We start from the raw sequence: 21,176 nt of genomic DNA on the forward strand, positions 1-21,176 counted from the left end.
ATATGAGGTCATTATTGTAATTGTTTGGGGGCATCAGGAAACACACTCATATAAGACAGTGAACTTAATTGGTAGATTTTGTGTTCTGATTGCTTCACTGACCAACTATTCCAGTCTCTCTCCCTCTTTTCCAGCCTCCTTGCTCTGGCTCAAATAATAAACATGTATTTATCATAGTTGTGGATGTAGGAAATCAAAGATCAAGGTCCCTGCAGAGCCCATATCTGGTGAGTAGCAGCTTCCTGATTTGCATCATCAAGCTGTACCCTCAGAGGGTGGTGAGCACAGAGAGAAGTCCATTCTTTATCCCTCAGGTAAAGACATGGAGATGGTCACAGAAACCTCCCAGCTATTCTCCAGAAAATCTTATTGTTTTGGCTCAGAGAATGGAGCTTTCTATCATATTTCTTAAGCCATCTTCTTCAATTTTAAAGAGTATCAAATTATCCTTTCCTTTCTTTCTTGCAGTAAACTCTTACTTCCATTTTTCCAGTTATTAATGGAGGTTTTACTTTCTATGTCATTATTAGTGTTCCAGTCAGAGCTGAGAATGACAAATCAGCTCTTTATTAGGCCATCATCCTAAACTGGAAGTTTAACATTTCCAATCATTAGTATCACAGAATCCAATTTTTAATCTTAGTTTGTAGGCTGCTATTCAACTAACCAGCTCTAACTCCCAGCTTAATGAAGAAACATCTGGATATTACCTCTCAATTTTTCAGTGATGTGATCATAATAGAATTACCCAATGTTGTAAAAAAAAACTAAGTTCAGTAACATCCCAGGCCTGGTTTTCCAGTTAATTTTTTTTAATTATTAAGCCTGAAAGAAACAAAAAGTATCATAAATAGTTTATGTCTAGAAAAGCAAATACATGAATTCTCTAAGATGTGCCAGAATTATACTTAAATGATTAATTAGGTATTTTATAAGTACAATATATGTTTATTATTATTCATAAGTAAATTAGTGTTTTGTTGCCAAAAGTAAGGAAGTATTTCTTAAACTGTTGGCTTATTATAAAGGATTGAGGAATGAGCCATGGGCATTATAAAGAACAAATTTGTTTACATTCTTATACCATTTTTAAGAACTAGAGCCTCTTAGAGTTTGAAAGAATTTTAGAGATCACCTAGTTCATCTTCTGTGCAGCATTCTTACTAATCCCACCCCTATTCCTGTCTCTCTTAACTTACTTATCACATTTTAATTTCTGCAAGATCCTCTAGGATGTGGTCTTCAAACCTATGAGAAGCAATAATGGGGCAAAACACAATGTTTACATTATGATATATATCTTGTACATAAAGCTGGATAAATATCTGTTAAAAGAAATAATGAGGCTGGGAGTGATGGCTCAGGCCTGTAACCTAAATGTTTGGGGAGGTCGAAGCTGAAAGACGACTTGAGCCCAGGTGTTTGAGGTTACAGTGAGCTATGATCACACCATGGCAGTCCAGCCTGGGTGACAGAGTGAGACTCTGTCTGTGAAAAAGAGATAAAAATAAAAGACATAATTACTAGCTGCACACAGGCACTCATCTTTAAAACCCCAAGCATATGTCTTCACCCTACCAAGGATTTCTATGTAAATGCATTTACTAAGTATTTTAAAAATCTACTTTGTGTTTGAGAAGCTCTAACTCTCCAAAGGTTTTGTTAAACACTAGACTGAAATTTGACTCTTCAAATTCTAATCTTAACTTTTTTCTCTAGCATTGAGTCAATCCATTTTTCCCTGTGTTCTGACTAAAACTGCAACATGAGCTCTTCCTGGGTCTCCAGGCTGCCTGCATTTGGATTGAACTCCACCATCATCCTGTTCACCACAGTCTGAGAGGATTAATCCTGAATCACCTAAGGAAACTGTAATGGTCTCCCTGAGGCAGTTGCTTTGCAATACAGTGCTGAGTCTCCTCCTGACACACCCCTACCACTCCTCTTTGCTTCTAGGCCTACAACTAGACTCAAGTCCCTGTAGGCCCCCAGTGGAAAAGCAGAAAATGTGACCCATAAGGAAGGTGCTACATTCCAAAAGGCCTACTTATGTTTCCTAATATACAGATAGAAATCTGGGAAATGTGTGAAAATGGATATTAAGGATGTGGACCAATGGATTAAAGGACATAAATTTGGATCAGGCTGAATTTGTTGACATGGGCTCAGTAAGCAGAGATTCAGCCTTTAATGTTTCAGCTCAGAGTTAGAAAGAGCTCTAACAGTTTGGTTGGTTGGTTGGTTGGTTGGTTGAAACATGGACCAAAAATTGGCCCACAGTGCCAGAGAGTTAAAATGCCATACCTGCCTTGGTTTAGTGTAGAGTAAGGGATTCAAAAGCTTAGGGAGATTGAAATGTCATAGTGGATTTGTCTATTAAGACCTGGGCAACCACACTGGGAGGGTCCAGAAGACACGCCTTTCACCAATATTATGAAAAATAAATTTGTGATGGGAGCTCTAGCATCCTTGAAGAGCTCTGTCATAGCTCTTCTCTGTAGGCCAGACGTCACAGCGGGAACTACAATCACTGGATTGGGAAACCTAAATACAATGGGAATAATTGGATCCCTAAGTGGCAGGGGCCAAGTGGCAGCATTCAACTACCAAAGGTGAGTGCCGCTTAATGGAGAGCTGAGTCAAAGCAATCCAAATAGTCTAACTCACACAGACCTGTGACATTGGCTAGTTGATCATGGCATTCTTAGAAATAAAGTAGATAGGAAGCCTACTAATTTCATACTTGATCTGTATAAGCAGAAAAATTCTAAGTCAAGTAAAAAAACCCTAACCTGAATCATAAAAAACAGGAAGAGTCATGCTCCCTCAATCAACTCTCAGGATTGAGCCAGTCTCTAGACACAGAAATCCTTGAATGAAGGAGAGGCCAGGTCTCCTTGAGGAAAGTCCCCAACATATTGCCAAAAATGTGTATATTAATCTTTCCCCAAACCTTCCTGAAAACAACCTCTGGCATTTTACCAGGGTAAATGTGCACTGGGGAAAAGGAAATGAGCAGACGTTTCAGGGAGTGCTGGACACTGGCTCTGAATTAACATTAATTCCAAGAGACCTAAAACATCACTGCAGCCCTCCAATCAGAATAGGCATTTATGGAGATGAGGTGATCAATGGGGTTTTAGCACAGGGACATCTCACAGTGGTCTTATCCTGTGGTTATTTCCCCAGTTCCAGAATGCACAATTGGAATAGACATGCTCAGCAGCTGGCAGAATCACCAAAAGCTATCTTATCAATTTTTTGAAAAAATTATCACATTTTCTCAAAAGTATCTCTTCTCCAAGTCAAACATTCTCACTTTTTAAAATCTGCTTAAATGAAATTATTTCCAGGGTCTTCATCATGCCTAACATTGTATCATTTTTGTAATTATACTTTTAAGTTCTGGGATACATGTACAGAACATACAGGTTTGTTACATAGGTATACATGTGCCATGGTGGTTTGCTGCACCCATCAACCTGTCATCTACATTAGGTATTTCTCCTAGTGCTATCTCTCACCTAGCCTCCCATCCCCTGAAAGCCCCAGTGTGTGATGTTCCCCTCCCTGTGTCCATATGTTCTCATTATTCAACTCCCACTTATGAGTGATAACACGCGGTGTTTGGTTTTCCATTCTTGTGATAGTTTGCTGAGAATGATGGTTTCCAGCTTCATCCACGTCCCTGCTAAGGACATGAACTCATCCTTTTTTATGGCTGCATAGTATTCCATGGTGTATATATGCCACATTTTCTTAATCCAGTCTATCATTGATGGGCATTTGGGTTGGTTCCAAGTATTTGCCATTGTGAATAGTGCTGCAATAAACATATGTGTTCATGTGTCTTTATAGTAGAATGATTTATAATCCTTTGGGTATATACTCAGTAATAGGATTGCTGGGTCAAAAGGTATTTCTGATTCTAGATCCTTGAGGAATCGCCACACTGTCTTCCACAATGGTTGAACTAATTTACACTCCCAAGAACAGTGTAAAAGCTTTCCTATTCCTCCACATCCTCTCCAGCATCTGCTGTTTCCTGACTTTTTAATGATTGCCATTCTAACTGGCATGAGATAGTATCTCATTGCAGTTTTGATATGCATTCTCTAATGATCAGTGATGAGCTTTGTTTTCATATGTTTGTTGGCCGCATAAATGTCTTAACTTGAGAAGTGTCTGTTCACATCCTTCGCCCACTTTTTGATGGGGTTGTTCGTTTTATTCTTGTAAATTTAAGTTCCTTGTGGATTTTGGATATTACCCTTTTGTCAGATGGATAGAATGCAAAAAGTTTCTCCCATTCTGTAGGTTGCCTGTTCACTCTGATGATAGTTTCTTTTGCTGTGCAGAAGCTCTTTAGTTTAATGAGATACCATTTGTCAATTTTTGCTTTTGTTGTAATTGCTTTTCACATTTTTGTCATGAAGCCTTTGCCCACACCTATGTCCTGGATTGTATTGCCTAGGTTTTCCTCTAGGGTTTTTATGGTTTGGGGTTTTACATTTACGTCTTTAATCCATCTTGAGTTAATCTTTGTATAAGGTGTAAAGAAGGGGTTCAGTTTCAGTTTTCTGCATATGGCTAGCCAGTTTTCCCAACATCATTTTTTAAATGGGGAATCATTTCCCCATTGCTTGTTTTTGTCAGGTTTGTCAAAGATCAGATGGTTGTAGATGTATGCGTTATTTCTGAGGCCTCTGTTCTGTTCCATTGGTCTATACGTCTGTTTTGGTACCAGTACCATGCTCTTTTAGTTATTGTAGCCTTGTAGTATAATTTGAAGTCAGGTAGCATGATGCCTCCAGCTTTATTCTTTTTGCTTAGGATTGGCTTGGCTATATGGGCTCTTTTTTGGTTCCATATGAAATTTAAAGTAGTTTTTTCTAATTCTGTGAAGAAAGTCAATGGTAGCTTGATGGGAATAGCATCGAATCTATAAATTACTTTGGGCAGCATGACCATTTTCACAATATTGATTCTTTTTATCCATTAGCATGGAATGTTTTTCCAACTCAGGATTAAGAAACTCACTCAAAATCACACAACTACAGGGAAACTGAACAACCTGCTCCTGAATGACTATTGGGTAAATAAAGAAATTAAGGCAGAAATGAATAACTTTTTTGAAACCAATGAGAACAAAGACACAATGTACCAGAATCTCTGGGACACAGCTAACACAGTGGTTAGAGGGAAATTTATAGCACTAAACGCCCACAGCAGAAAGCGGGAAAGATCTAAAATCAACACCCTAACATCGCAATTAAAAGAACTAGAGAAGCAAGAGCAAACAAATTCAAAAGCTAGCAGAAGGCAAGAAATAACTAAGATCAGAGGAGAACTGAAGATTTACATGAGAAACCCTTCAAAAAAATCAATGAATCCAGAGACTGATTTTTTGAAAAGATTAACTAAATAGATAGAATTCCAGCCAGACTAATACGAAAAGAGAGAAAAATCAAATAAACATGATAAAAACTGGTAAAGGAGATATCACCACTTATCCCACAGAAATACATACTACCATCAGAGAATACTATAAATGCCTAAATTCAAATAAACTAGAAAATCTAGAAGAAATGGATAAATTCCTGGACACATACACCCTCCCAAGACTAAACCAGGAAGAAGTCGAATCTGTGAATAGACCAATAACAAGTTCTGAAATTGAGGCAGCAATTAATAGCCTACCAACCAAAAAAAGTCCAAGACCAGACAGATTCACAGCCAAATTCTACTAGAGATACAAAGAGGAACTGGTACCATTCCTTCTGAAACTATTCCAAACAATAGAAAAAGAGGGACTTCTCCCTAACTCATTTTATGAGGCCAGCATTATCCTGTTACCAAAACCTGGTAGAGCCACAACAAAAACAGAAAATTTCAGGCCAATATCCCTGATGAACATCGATGCAAAAATCCTCAATAAAATACTGGCAAACCAAATCCAGCAGCACATCAAAAAGTTTATTCACCACGATCAAGTTGGCTTCATCCCTGGGATGCTAGGCTGGTTCAATATATGAAAATCAATAAACATAATCCATCCCATAAACAGAACCAATGACAAAAAACACATGATTATCAATAGATGTAGAAAAGGCTTTCAATAAAATTCAACACACCTTCATGCTAAAAACTCAAACTAGGTATTGATGGAACGTATCTCAAAATAATAAGAGCTATTTATGACAAATCCACAGCCAATATCATACTGAATGGGCAAAAGCTGGAAGCATTCCCTTCGAAAAGCGGCACAAGACAAGGATGCCCTCTCTCAACACTCCCATTCAACATAGTATTGGAAGTTCTGGCCAGGGCAATCAGGAAAGAGAAAGAAATAAAGGGCATTCACATAGGAATAGAGAAAGTCAAATTGTTTCTGTTTGCAGATGACATGATTGTATATTTAGAAAACCCCATTGTCTCAGCCCAAAATCTCCTTAAGCTGATAAGCAACTTCAGCAAAGTCTCAGGATATGAAATCAATTGCAAAAATCACAAGCATTCCTATACACCACTAACAGACAAACAGGGAGCCAAATCATGAGTGAACTCCCATTGACAATTTCTACAAAGAGAATAAAATACCTAGGAATCCAACTTACAAGGGATGTGAAGGGCCTCTTCAAGGAGAACTACAAACCACTGCTCAAGGAAATAAGTGAGGACACTGTATCATATTTTTAAATGCATGGCTAATATTGATATCTCATTTACCAAAATCCCATGAGGCTTTTGACATGTCTTGCCAACAAGCAGAGTGATTCTCAAATTGCACTAAAGCAAATCATTTGAGCCTAAATAATGGAATTTAAATTTACTGCTGTTAATTTCATCTTTTGTTTCTGACCTACACGAAAAGCTATCAAGATTTTTTTGACTCATAAGTAATTCAATAGGCAAACATGTATTGATGGCCTACTCTAAGTCAAAACTGGTAATGGGGCTATAAAGATGAACAAGACACCATGTTTGACCTCCAGTTGCTTTGCCTAGTAAGGGACACAAAAAGCAAATCATATAAATAAGCAATGTGATAAGGACAATGGGAGCACCATATGAAAAAAAAAAAAAAAACTGAGTAAATGGAGCTCCTGGGAGAAAGACAATCAGCCTGAGCACAGCCTGAAGCTGCAGCTGCAAGAAAGCACAGACTGAGGACTGAGAGATGAGAGAAATAAACAGAAGAGATGGGCAATGAAGAGAGAGAAGTAGGAAGGGAGACCAGTGAAGAAGGGCATAAAAAGGTAAAATTGAAGGTTGGGGCAAGAGTCTGAAGGCTCAAAAACTGTTAATGGTCCATTAAATGTAATGTAAACTTTAAAAACAAATAAGTTTTTGGTTAATTGGTAAATGTGGTAAACTAAAAAACAGGTCCTTTGGTGAACTGATCTTTCAACAACTAAGCTTTTGATAAATTGATCTGGAGCCTACTTGGTCATTAGATGAGAGAGCAAACTGATGAAAAGATTTGCTGGTTGTAGAAGATTGTATTTTCTGAAGATGGCTGTAAAAATACCTTTCATCTCTTCTGTCTTTCTGCAGTGTTACCTTGCCCCCATTGAGGAGCAAAATTTACTTTTCTGCTGTTTTGTGAATGCTTTAACCAAAATAATATGACAAAAATTCTGCTGTATCACTGGCAGGAATAAACCTTACCCGCCCTGTTGCTTTTGCTTCCTGCCTTTTGGAAAGCTTGCTTTGGAGAACTTCCCCTCAAAACTTAATTGCCACGTTTCGAGAAGTCCAAGTTACTCGAAGAAGCCAGTTGTAGTGATCTGCCAAATGGCACAAACTGAGCATCAACTGTCAGCCATCTGACTAAGGCATTTTGAATATCTAGCCCAGTCAATCTTTCAGATGGCTTCAATCCAAATCTGAAATCTGATTGAAACTCTAAGAATGTCCAAGTAATAACTCCCCAGCTTAGCCCATCAACCCAGAGGAATCACAGTGAGAATAATATATTGTTTTAAAGCGTTAAGTTATGGATTTGTTTGTTACACATTGTTGTGTCATTTAGGGCACCTATAACACAATACCTGACTGACTGGCTTAAACAACAGAAATTTATTTCTCACAGTTCTGGAAAATGGGAAATCTGACATAAGGGTACCAGCATGACTGGTTCTGTTAAAAGCCCTCTTCTTGATTTTTGGACAGATGTTTTCCCATTTTCACATGGAAACAACAAAGAAAAATACTCTATGTCCCTTTCTCTTTTTATAAAGGAATTAATCTTATTCATAGGGGCTCCACCCTCATTACCTAATCACCTTTCAACAGCCCCACCTCCCTCATACCATCTCGCTTATGATTTAAGTCCTGATAGTCAGGAGAGTAGATAATCTATTCTCAAAAATTCAGATGTGGCCTGGCTATTTATTTCTGGAAAACACTGAATTTTCCTGCTTATGAAACTATGCGAGCAGCAATACCATTAACCAAATAGAATTAAAAGAACATGGCTGTGCACGGTGGCTCATGCCTGTAATCCCAGCACTTTGGGAGGCTGAGGTGGGTGGATCACCTGAGGTCAGGAGTTTGAGACCAGCCTGGCCAACATGGTGAAACTACATCTCTACTAAAAATACAAAACGAGCCAGGTGTGGTGGCACGTGCCTGTAGTCCTGGCTACTTGGGAGGCTGAGGCAGGATAATCGCTTGAACCCGGAAGGTGGAGTTTGCAGTGAGCTAACATCGCACCATTGTACTCCAGCCTGGGCAACAAGAGTGACACTCTGTCTCGAAAAAAAAAAAAAAAGACAAAGAAACAACAGTGAGTTTGGACAACAAACATAATAAGCAATTTTTAATATGTTTAAGTTGTTTATGATATATTTGTATAGTTATGATCAATAACTTATAAATATAGATTTTGAACTTGGGAAAGACATATGAACTATATTTACTAGCATCATTAGCACATGGATTTAGTGAAACCACGGGAGATGATGATATTACCTAGGAAAGAATGAAGAAAGTTTCCAAAAGACAGCCAAGAAGAACACCAACAATTAAAAGATGGTCAGAGTGGAAAGGTACTTTTTGGCAGAATTCTATGAAACACCATCAGTTGCACTCCCAAACAACAGTCAATTTATCTTACCACAGGAAATGAAAAGAAAAATTGTTCTCTTGATACAGCAATATTTTGCAAATTTTAGAATTTGGACAGAGAGTGAACAAGTGATGCTGTCACAAATGACTGAATTCAGGCTAAAATTGCAAGATGATGACATACTTTGTCAGCACTCAACTGTTTAGGATTTATATTGAATAAATAATGTATATGTATTTGAGTCTATAATTTCCCACAGAAAATTGGTTATAACATCACAAATTCAAATAGAAGTTACATGACCTATAAAACATTAGAAAATGAATTCCTTTCCCACAATGTTTACAAAACATTGACAGTTTTATCTTATTTTCATGACAACTTTAATCTCTGCACAAAGCTCCCAGATCAAGTTGTAAAGTCAGATAGTTTGAGGGTAAAAATATACAGAAGTCCTCCCTTATCTGTAGGGGATATGTTCCAAGAACCCCAGTGGATGCCTGGAACTGCAGATAGTACCAAACCCTATATATACTATAATTTGTCCTATACGTACATACCTGTGATAAAGTTTAATTTATAAATTGGCACAGTAAAAGATTAACAATAACTACTAATGAAATATAACCATATAACCATTATAATAATAAAAATTATGCGAATGTGGTCTCTCTCTCTCTTAATGTTACTATACTATACTTATCTATTTTCACATCACAGTTGATCATTGGTAACTGAAACCATGAAAAGCAAAAGCTTGGATAACAGGGGACTACTGTGTAATATGCATTTTAGTGAAAAAATTCTGATGAACATTATTTCAGGAAAAGAAAAATATTTCTTCCAAGAATCAACACAAAGAAATGTAAATCAAGATATTATTTGTGAATATATAATTGGATTTTTCCCTGAATGTAAACTTTTGTTTGGTCACCAAAGCACACCAATTGCATTTGTTGTAAGCCATGTAGCTATTAATTGACAGTCAAAGGGCAATGTGGTAGATTAGATGATGTTCAGCAAATATTTATTCATATCCTAAACCTTCAGGGAATACATTTCCCATCTCACTGATACAGAGCTTGGTCATATGACATGTTTAAGCCATTGGAACGTAATCAGTTTTGAGCACAACACTGATGGCATATCCATTTTGCACTCAAGCTTTGAGATTTCCACTCACATTGGGGATTTTCTACCTCACAGTTTGAAAAAAGGCCCCAAGCAGTGTGGGCCCAGAATGAGACATTCAGAGTAGTGCTTCCCTTGCTGGTTTACATGCCTGCAGCCAGAAGCACAGCCAGCAATTGCACTAAGCTATAACTAGAAGAATAAAATGTAATTTTAAGCCATTTAGTTGAGACACTGTTGTTGAGGTGATACCTGACTGAAACAGGTAGCTTGGAAAATGTTGGTAATATATGAATTCATACAAAAATATCTCTTACCTTGAAATGTTTCACAAACCAATATTTAATTTGTGAGAAATAGGAAAAAATAGAGGTATGTCATATTTTTAATTAGACTTCATCTGTGATTAAAAAGTAGATGAGCATCACTTATCACATAGGTTATATAGTTCAGATAAAGTTAAAATAAACCAATTTCTGAATGAGTTATATCTACATTTATAAGCAAAGTAAAATCATACAAATTTTATAAGTGATGATGAATAATAAACATTCAAAAATTATACATTTATATATTAATCAAATAGTAGATTAATGTCTATTTCTCTAAAGAGGGAGATAAAAATAGAGGGATAAACATATGCCATGGTAATAGGCATAATAGTTATAAAAGAAATAATCTATTGAGTTGACTATAAAATTAATGTCCTATTATGACCAAGAAAGCATTTAACTTGACCTCAACTTTTGACTTCTGCATTAAATTATTATGTGTTCAAAAAAGTCACATGCTATTCAAGCCTTTCATAAATCAGGAATTTTTAAATCTCACTAAAACAAAGATAAGTTAAATGTTGCATATGAGTAAATAACTCATTACTATGATTTGAATGTGTCTCCCAAAAAGCATGAATTGGGAACCTAATCCCCAGTGCAACAGTGTTGGGAGGTGGAGCATATAAGAAGGTGATAAGACAGTGGGGGCTTGAGCTTCATAAATGGATTAATGCCACTATTGTAGGAGTGGGTTTGTTATGACTAGAGTGGTTCATTATAAAAGGATGAATTCAGTCCTCTCTCTCTTCCCCTCCTCCTTTCTCTGCCTCTCACCCAACCTCTTACCCTCCACTATGTGACGACACAGCAAGAAGGCCCTTGTAAGATGCCAACTCCTTGATCTTCGACTTTCCAACCACAACGGTAAGCCAAGACATTTCTGTTCTTTGTAAGTAACCCAGGCTTAGGTATTGTTACAGCAGCACAAAACTGATTAAGACACTCATCTTTCAGCCAGGTGGGTGGCTTGCGCCTGTAATTCCAGCACTTTGGGAGGCCAAGGTGGGAGAATCACCTGAGGTTGGGAGTTCAAGGCCAGCCTGACAAACATGGAGAAACCCCATCTCTACTAAAAATGCAAAATTAGCCAGGCATGGTAGTGCATGCCTGTAATCCCAGCTACTCAGGAGGCTGAGGCAGGAGAATTGCTTGAACCGGGAGGCAGAGGTTGCGGTAAGCCAAGATTACACCATTGCACTCCAGCCTGGGCAACAAGAGAGAAACTGTCTCAAAAAATATAATAATAACAATAATTCAAAGACACATTAGAAGATATGAAATTCATACAATAAGCCATTTCTGAGTTTCAAAAATTCATCCCAAGCCTCCATACAAAAGAAAAAAGGAAATATACACCTAATGTATTGAAATAAAAATTTGTAAAAGACTTAAAAATCAACACAGACACTAAGAAAAACAGTAAGTATTTTCCTCAGAAAACTAAAAATCAGAACTACCATATGATCCAGCAATTTCACTACTGGATATATACCCAAAAGAAAGGAAATCAATATGTCAAAGAGATATCCGTACTCTCATCTATATTGCAGCAGTATTCACATTAGCCAAAACATAGAATCAATCTAAGTCTCCATCAACAGATGAATGAACTTAAAAAATATGGTATATCTATACAAGGGAATATTATTCAACCATAAAAAGAATGAAAGTCTGTCATTTGCAGCAACATTAATGGAATTGTCGGTAATTATGTTAAATAAAATAAGCAAGGCACAGAGAAACAAATGTTACATATTCTCACTCATATGTGAGACCTAAAAAACTGCATCTCAGGAAGATAGAAAATAGTCTGATGGTTACCAAAGGCTGAGAAGGTATAGGGGAGGGGTGCATGAACAGTCGTTGATTTATGGGTTCAAAAATACAGTTAGATAGAAGAAATAAGACCTAGTGTTCAATAAATCAGTAAAGTAACTATAGTAAATAACCTATTGTATATTTCCAAATAGCTAGAAGAGAATAATTTGAATGTTCCCAGCAAAAATAAAAGATAAATGTTTAAGGTGATTGATATCTCAATTATCTTGATTTGAAAATTCACATATGATATGAATGTATCAAAATATCACATGTACCCTGGAAATATATACATTATCTATCAATAAGTAATAATAACAATTACAACAGAGCTTCATTATGGGGAGATGAAAAATTTCTGAAATGAATGGTTGTGATGGCTGTAAAACAATGTGAATGCATTTAATGCCACTGAACCGTATCCTTAAAATGGTTAAAATGGTAAATTTTACATTTGTATATTTTACCATGTAAAAATAAATTTTAAAATTTTAAAAACAAAAAATTATCTACAAAAGAGATAACTGGTGCGTGTGTGGATCCTTGATTTGCAACAAATGTGGCAAAACAAAGCAATAAGATGTGTTGTAAATCAAAAAAAACAAGGTGATTATCAATCAATTTAGAGGTTCATTCTGTCAAGATTGAAGGACAGGCTTGGGAAAGAGTAACACAAAATCACAGGAACATGTGTGATTCATGATTTCTCCAAAGATGGTTTTGAGTGCTTCAATATTTAAAGGGAAAAATGCAAGCAGGAGGGGAGGGAGGAAAGAAAAAAAAAGTGGGAGGGTAGACAAATGAGACAAGAGGTTACATTCTTTCCAGGCTATGAGTAATGTTCACTGAATCCACATGTTGCCTGTGGAAAGAAGGGGGTAGATGAATAGTCAGTTATGTATTCATCTCATGCTTAGTAAATCTGCACTTTACATAAAATAAACATTGTGTAGAGGAATAAGTCAAATATGTATTTGTCTCAAGGTGGGCGATGGGATGATTTCTAGTCTCCTCTGATCCCATACCTATGAAGATAAGCCATTATTTACATTGTCAGGATGAGGGAGGCCACCTGGGGAGACATCTGTTTAGGAAGAAAAGGGAAAGAAGTTCGTGTGTGTGTGACACAATTTCCAAGCTTAACTTTTTCTTTTAGCATAGTAAGTTTGAGGTTCCGAGATTTTATTTTCCTTCCACAGTGTCTTAGTTCATTTAGGCTACTTTAGCAAAATGCCACAGATACAGTGTCTTGTAGACAACAAAATTTATTTCTCACAGCGCTGGAGTTCAATATCGAGGTTCTGGCAGATTTCATGTCGGGTGAAGGCCCTCAAGTTTATAGAAGGCCATCTTTCTGCCATGTCCTCACATGGTCAAAGGGGCAAGAGAGCTCTTCAGGATCTCTTTTATAAGGACACTAATCCCATTTATGAGGACTTCGCCCTAATGATATAATCACATCCTGAAGGTCTTACCTCCTAATACTATCACATTGTGGGTTACAATTTCAACATATGAATTTTTAGGGGGGCACAAATATGTAGTTTATAGCAGGTATGGATGATTTTTTTAAATTACTTATATCACTAAACACAAAAGGAAATAATTATAAACAAGAGTAGAGGCTGGGTGCAGTGGCTTACGCTGGTAATCCCAGCACTTTGGGAGGCCAAGGCCGGCAGATAACTTGAGGTCAGGAGTTTGAGACCAGCATGGCCAACATGGTGAAACCCTGTCTCTACTAAAAACACAAAAATTAGTAGCCAGGTGTAGTGGTGTGCACCTGTAGTCCCAGCTACTCAGGAGGCTAAGGCAGGAGAATTGCTTGAACCTGGGAGGCTGAGGTTGCAGTGAGCCGAGATGGTGCCACTGCATTCCAACCTGGGTGATGGAGCAAGACTCCGTCTCAGAACAAAAGAAAAAAAGTAAGAGTAGAAGCCGTATACAATTGCATATCCATATAAGACAAAAGGAAAGTTGGTCTCATATCAAAGACTAAACTAGATTCTTAGTAATTGTAAATCTGTATGTAAAAGGAAAAATAAAATAGAATTCATAGAAGGTAATATAGGATAATAAATTTTGTGACTTGAGGTATCAAAAGTCTTTTTAAACAAGATTATAGAAGCATTAACCATAAAAAGTTGGTTTATAATTAGACCACATTAAAATTAAGAATATATTTTCATCAAAAATATCATTGAGAGAATTAAAAGAAAAGCCAGAGTGAAGGATATGTGTTAGTCTGTTCTCACACTGCTAATAAAGACATACTAAAGACTGGGTACTTTATAAAGGAATGAGATTTAATCAACTCACAGTTTCACGTGGCTGGGGAGGCCTCACAGGGCAGAAGACGAATAAAGAGCAAAGTCACATCTTGCATGGCAGCAGGCAAGAGAGTTTGTGCAGGGTAACTCCCATTTATAAAACCATAAGATCTCATGAGGCTTGTTCACTATCAGTAGAGCAGTATGGGAGAAACAACCCCCATGATTAAATTACCTCCACCTGGCCCTGCCCTTGACATGTGGAGATTATTACAATTCAAGGTGAGATTTGGGTGGGGGCACAGCAAAATTGTATCAAGATATTTGCTACAAATATAACTAAGATCATAAACTAAATTAGGCTCATATTTTGAACATATCTTAAAACCACACACACTTACAAATCAGTAGAAAAATGACAAAGTATATGAAAAAAGTAAACAAAAAAAGGAAACATAAAACTCTGCTTGACCTTACTGACAGCCAGAGAAATTTAATGTAAAATCATAAGGAGTTAGCATTTTATCTCATTGGATTGGATTTTAAAAGTTAAAATTTGACAATATCAAGTTTTAGAGAGGATATTAAGAATTCAGACTTTTGTCCTCTGCTGGTACATATGTAAATTGGTAGAGTTCCTTTGAAAAACAATTTCGTATCTCCTACTAAAGTTGGAGATGCATATATCCTACATGCAACAATTCTCTAGACAAAGTCTTACATATATGCATCTGGGAACAAGTGCAAGTTTGTTCACAGCTGTATTTTTCTTTAGAGCAAAAAATGGGGTGGGGGAGGAAATAATCAAGTATCAATCACTAATAGATCAGATCAATAAATTGTGGTGTAGTAATGCAATAAAATAATATCTAGCAGAAAAAATACAAATATATAATATTGAGGCAAAAAAGCAAGACACAGAGGAATATACACAATGTGAATTCAATATTTATAATTCGAAAAGAGGAAAACTAAATTATATTTGCAGCATATAAAATAACTAGAGAGAAGGTATATGGAATGCAAACATAAAATTCAGATGGGAGAGCGACAGGGGTATCCTATTACTAAGAAATAAGTAGGCTTCAGTGCTATTTGTTGATGTAGGCAACATTCTATTTATTAAGTAGTAGATACACACTCTTTTGTATGCATGACATATTTCATAATGAAAAAATATATTAAACCCTCAGTGGAATTCCTTCTCATTGCCCTAAGAATAAAATTCAGAATCATAACTTTGATGTATAAAAGTCAACATGATCTGGCCTCTGCCTTCCTAATCACCTGTATCTCATCCAGGGCTTTCCCAAGTTCACTGCACTCCAGTCCTGCAGACTTCTTTCAGTTCCTTTAACACTCTAAGTTCACTCTCAACTTCTACTTTCTCTTCCCTTGCTTATTACTGTTTCTTCCTGATCTTTGTAGGACTGGCTGCCTTTCACCATTCTCACCACTTAGGTCTCAACTCAAATGTCATCTCATTGGAGAGTCTCTTCCTAAACATCTTATAGCAGGTCAGGGGCAGAATTAGAAATGTATTTACTCTTAATGATAAAATTTCTGACAATAAAATTTATGATAATGCAACCTCTTTGTCAAAGCATGCCCCACTATTATATAAACATAGAAAAATTGAAGATTAAATTGCTTCAGTAGATTAAGCAATGTCAATTATAACTAACAGAGCCAGCAATGGAATGGAGAATGTAGACTGTAGAAATAACTGTATTTTTCTATTTTAAAAGTTGACTAAAGTGGATTAGATACAAATACAATTTGTATTATATTTGATACAATGCAAATACAATTTGTATTATATTTGATACAATGCAAATACAATTTGTATTATATTTGATACAATGCAAATACAATTTGTATTATATTTGATACAATGCAAATACAATTTGTATTATATTTGATACAATGCAAATACAATTTGTATTATATTTGATACAATGCAAATACAATTTGTATTATATTTGATACAATGCAAATACAATTTCTATTATATTTGATACAATGCAAATACAATTTGTATTATATTTGATACAATGCAAATACAATTTGTATTATATTTGATACAATGCAAATACAATTTGTATTATATTTGATACAATGCAAATACAATTTGTATTATATTTGATACAATGCAAATACAATTTGTATTATATTTGATACAATGCAAATACAATTTGTATTATATTTGATACAATGCAAATACAATTTGTATTATATTTGATACAATGCAAATACAATTTGTATTATATTTGATACAATGCAAATACAATTTCTATTATATTTGATACAATGCAAATACAATTTCTATTATATTTGATACAATGCAAATACAATTTCTATTATATTTGATACAATGCAAATACAATTTCTATTATATTTGATACAATGCAAATACAATTTCTATTTGTTACAATACAATTTGTATTGTATTATATTTGATACAATACAATTTGTATTGTATTATATTTGATACAATACAATTTGTATTGTATTATATTTGATACAATACAATTTGTATTGTATTATATTTGATACAATACAATTTGTATTGTATTATATTTGATACAATACAAATACAATGTCTATTGTATTATATTTGATACAATACAAATACAATGTCTATTGTATTATATTTGATACAATACAAATACAATTTCTAATACAAAATCTAATCCACTTTAGTCAACTTTTAAAATAGAAAAATACAGTTATTTCTACAGTCTACATTCTCCATTCCATTGCTGGCTCTGTTAGTTATAATTGACATTGCTTAATCTACTGAAGCAATTTAATCTTCAATTTTTCTATATTTATATAATAGTGGGGCATGCATTGACAAAGAAGTGTATTGTATCTGATACAATACAAATACAATTTGTATTGTACTATACTTGATACAATACAAATACAATTTGTATTGTACTATACTTGATACAATACAAATACAATTTGTATTGTACTATACTTGATACAATACAAATACAATTTGTATTGTACTATACTTGATACAATACAAATACAATTTGTATTGTACTATACTTGATACAATACAAATACAATTTGTATTGTACTATACTTGATACAATACAATTTGTATTGTACTATACTTGATACAATACAATTTGTATTGTACTATACTTGATACAATACAATTTGTATTGTACTATACTTGATACAATACAATTTGTATTGTACTATACTTGATACAATACAATTTGTATTGTATTATACTTGATACAATTTGTATTGTATTATATTTGATACAATATAATTTGTATTGTATTATATTTGATACAATACAATTTGTATTGTATTATATTTGATACAATACAAATACAATTTCTATTGTATTATATTTGATACAATACAAATACAATTTCTATTGTATTATATTTGATACAATACAAATACAATTTCTATTGTATTATATTTGATACAATATAATTTGTATTGTATTATATTTGATACAATACAATTTGTATTGTATTATATTTGATACAATACAAATACAATTTCTATTGTATTATATTTGATACAACACAAATACAATTTCTATTGTATTATATTTGATACAACACAAATACAATTTCTATTGTATTATATTTGATACAACACAAATACAATTTCTATTGTATTATATTTGATACAACACAAATACAATTTCTATTGTATTATATTTGATACAACACAAATACAATTTCTATTGTATTATATTTGATACAACACAAATACAATTTCTATTGTATTATATTTGATACAACACAAATACAATTTCTATTGTATTATATTTGATACAACACAAATACAATTTCTATTGTATTATATTTGATACAACACAAATACAATTTCTATTGTATTATATTTGATACAACACAAATACAATTTCTATTGTATTATATTTGATACAACACAAATACAATTTCTATTGTATTATATTTGATACAATACAAATACAATTTCTATTGTATTATATTTGATACAATACAAATACTTGCTTGAGTTCATATGTTTCTGAATGATCATAGCTTGTTAATATAAACATTTTATTTACAGAGCTTAATTCAGGAGCTTGCTCTTCTTTTTCTAAACTTTTATTCCAAAGTCATCTGCACTATCAATACTCCTCCACTTTCCCCATTTTAATTCCAAGGGATTTTAAAACTGACTCCAGTCATTTGTACTTAATTGAATATTCTAAGAAAAAAAAATGCTTGATTAATTTTGAGTTCAGATTAATTCATCAGAACTAAATAGCTTGCACATTTTCTTTTGGAAATGAAGGTGAAAAGGATAGCACTCCCAACTTCAAAGGAACACAAGCAATTATCTACATTTCTATATTCTATCTTTAAACTACTTATAAGCTCATTTGTTACTTAAACCAATTAGTTTTAGTTGCTGAAGATAATCAATATATAGGAGAGTAATTGCTTTGCTGTAATATTATTATTCCTTTTTAAAAATTTTTTTATTAAAATCCAGCTTTGCACATTTTAATATATTCATTTTATTTCAAACATCAATTTCCTGTCTCCTTGCAGGCATGATATATCTCAAAAGAATTTAGTTTAATTCAAGATATTATTTCTTTTTTTAACTTTTATTTTAGGTTCAGGGGTACATAGACAGGAATGTTTATAGGTAAACTCATTTCACGGGGGTTTGTTTTACAGATTATTTCATTACCCAGGTAGTAAGCTTATTTGTAATAGCTATTTTTTCTGATCCTCTCCCTCCTCCCAACCTCCGCCCTCAAGTAGGCCCCAGTGTCTGTTGCTCCCCTCTTTGTGTCCATGTATTCTCATCATTTAGCTCCCACTTACAAGTGAGAACATGCAGTGTTTGGTTTTCTGTTCCTGCATTAGTCTGCTAAGGATCATGGCCTCTAGTTCCATCCATGCTCCTGCAAAAGGGCATGATCTTCTTCTCTTTATGGCTGTGTAGTGTTACATGATGTATATGTATCACATTTTCTTTATCCAGTCTGCCATTGATGGGCATTTAGGTTGATTCCATGTCTTTGCTATTGTAAATAGTGCTGCAATGAACATACACATGCATGTCTTTATGGTAGAATGATTTCTATTATTTTGGGTATATACCCAGTAATGGGATTGCTGGGTCGAATGGTAGTTCTGTTTTTAGGTCTCTGAGGAATCACCACACTGCTTTCCACAATGGCTGAACTCATTTACACTCTCAGCAACAGTGTATAAGCTTTCCCTTTTCTTTGCAACTTCACCAGCATCTGTTATTTTTCAACTTTTTAATACTAGCCATTTTGGCTGATGTGAGATGGTATTTCATTGCAGTTTTTGATTCTCATTTCTCTAATGATTAGTGATATTCAGCTTTTTATCATATGTATGTTGGATGCATGTGTGTCTTCTTTTAAAAATTGTCTGTTCATGTCCTTTGCCCACTTTTTAATGTTTTTTATTTCTTGTAAATTTGTTTAAGTTCCTTATAGAGACTGGATATTAGACCTTTATCAGATGAGTAGTTTGCAAAATTTTCTCCCATTCTATGGGTTTCTGACTGCTCTGTTGATAATTTATTTTGCTGAGCAGAAGTTCTTAAGTTTAATTAGATCCCATTTGTCAATTGTTGCTCTTGTTGCAATTGTTTTTGGTGCCCTTTCCATGAAATCTTTGCCCATTCCTATGTCCAGAATGGTATTACCTAGGTTGTCTTCCAGGAATTTTATCACTTTGGGTTTTGCATGTAAGTCTTTAATTCATCTTGAATTGATTTTTGTATTTGGTGTAAGACAGGGGTCCAGTTTCAATCTTCTGCATATGGCTATCCAATTATCTGAGCACCATTTATTGGACAGGTCATCCTATTCAAAAGCTTGTTTTTGTCAGCTTTGTTGAAAATCAGATGGTTGTAGGTGTATAACCTTATTTATGAGCTATCTATTCTGTTCCATTGGTCCAGGTGTCTGTTTTTGTACCAGTACCATGCTGTATTGGTTAGTGTAGCCTTGTAGTATAGTTTGAAGTCAGGTAACATGATGCCTCCAGCTTTGTTCTTTTTGTTTAGGATTGCCTTGGCTATTTGGGCTCTTCTTTGGTTCCCTGTGAATTTTAAGGACATCCTTGTCTTGTGCTGATTTTCAACAGGAATACTTCCAACTTTTGCCCATTCAGTATGTTGACTGTGTGTCTGTCATAGATGGCTTTTATTATTTTGAGATATATTCTTTTGATGCCTAGTTTAAGAGTTTTTATCATGGAGGGATGTTGAATTTTATTGAAAGCTTTTTCTGTGTCTATTGAGAAAATCATGTGATTTTTATCTTAGTTCTGTTGATGAGATGCATCGCATTTACAATTTGCATATGTTGAACCAACCTTGCTTCCCAGGGTTAAAGCCTACTTGATCCCTGCAGTGGTGCATTCAATTTGCAAATTGAATTGTTGAAGTTTTTGCATCAAAGTTCATCAAGCATATGGGCCAGAAGTTTTCTTTTATTAGTTTTGTCTCTGACAGATTTTGGTATCAGGATGATACTGGCCTCATAGA

This window comes from Pongo pygmaeus, chromosome 11 (genome assembly GCF_028885625.2).
Source record: "Pongo pygmaeus isolate AG05252 chromosome 11, NHGRI_mPonPyg2-v2.0_pri, whole genome shotgun sequence".
Lineage (NCBI taxonomy): Eukaryota > Metazoa > Chordata > Mammalia > Primates > Hominidae > Pongo > Pongo pygmaeus.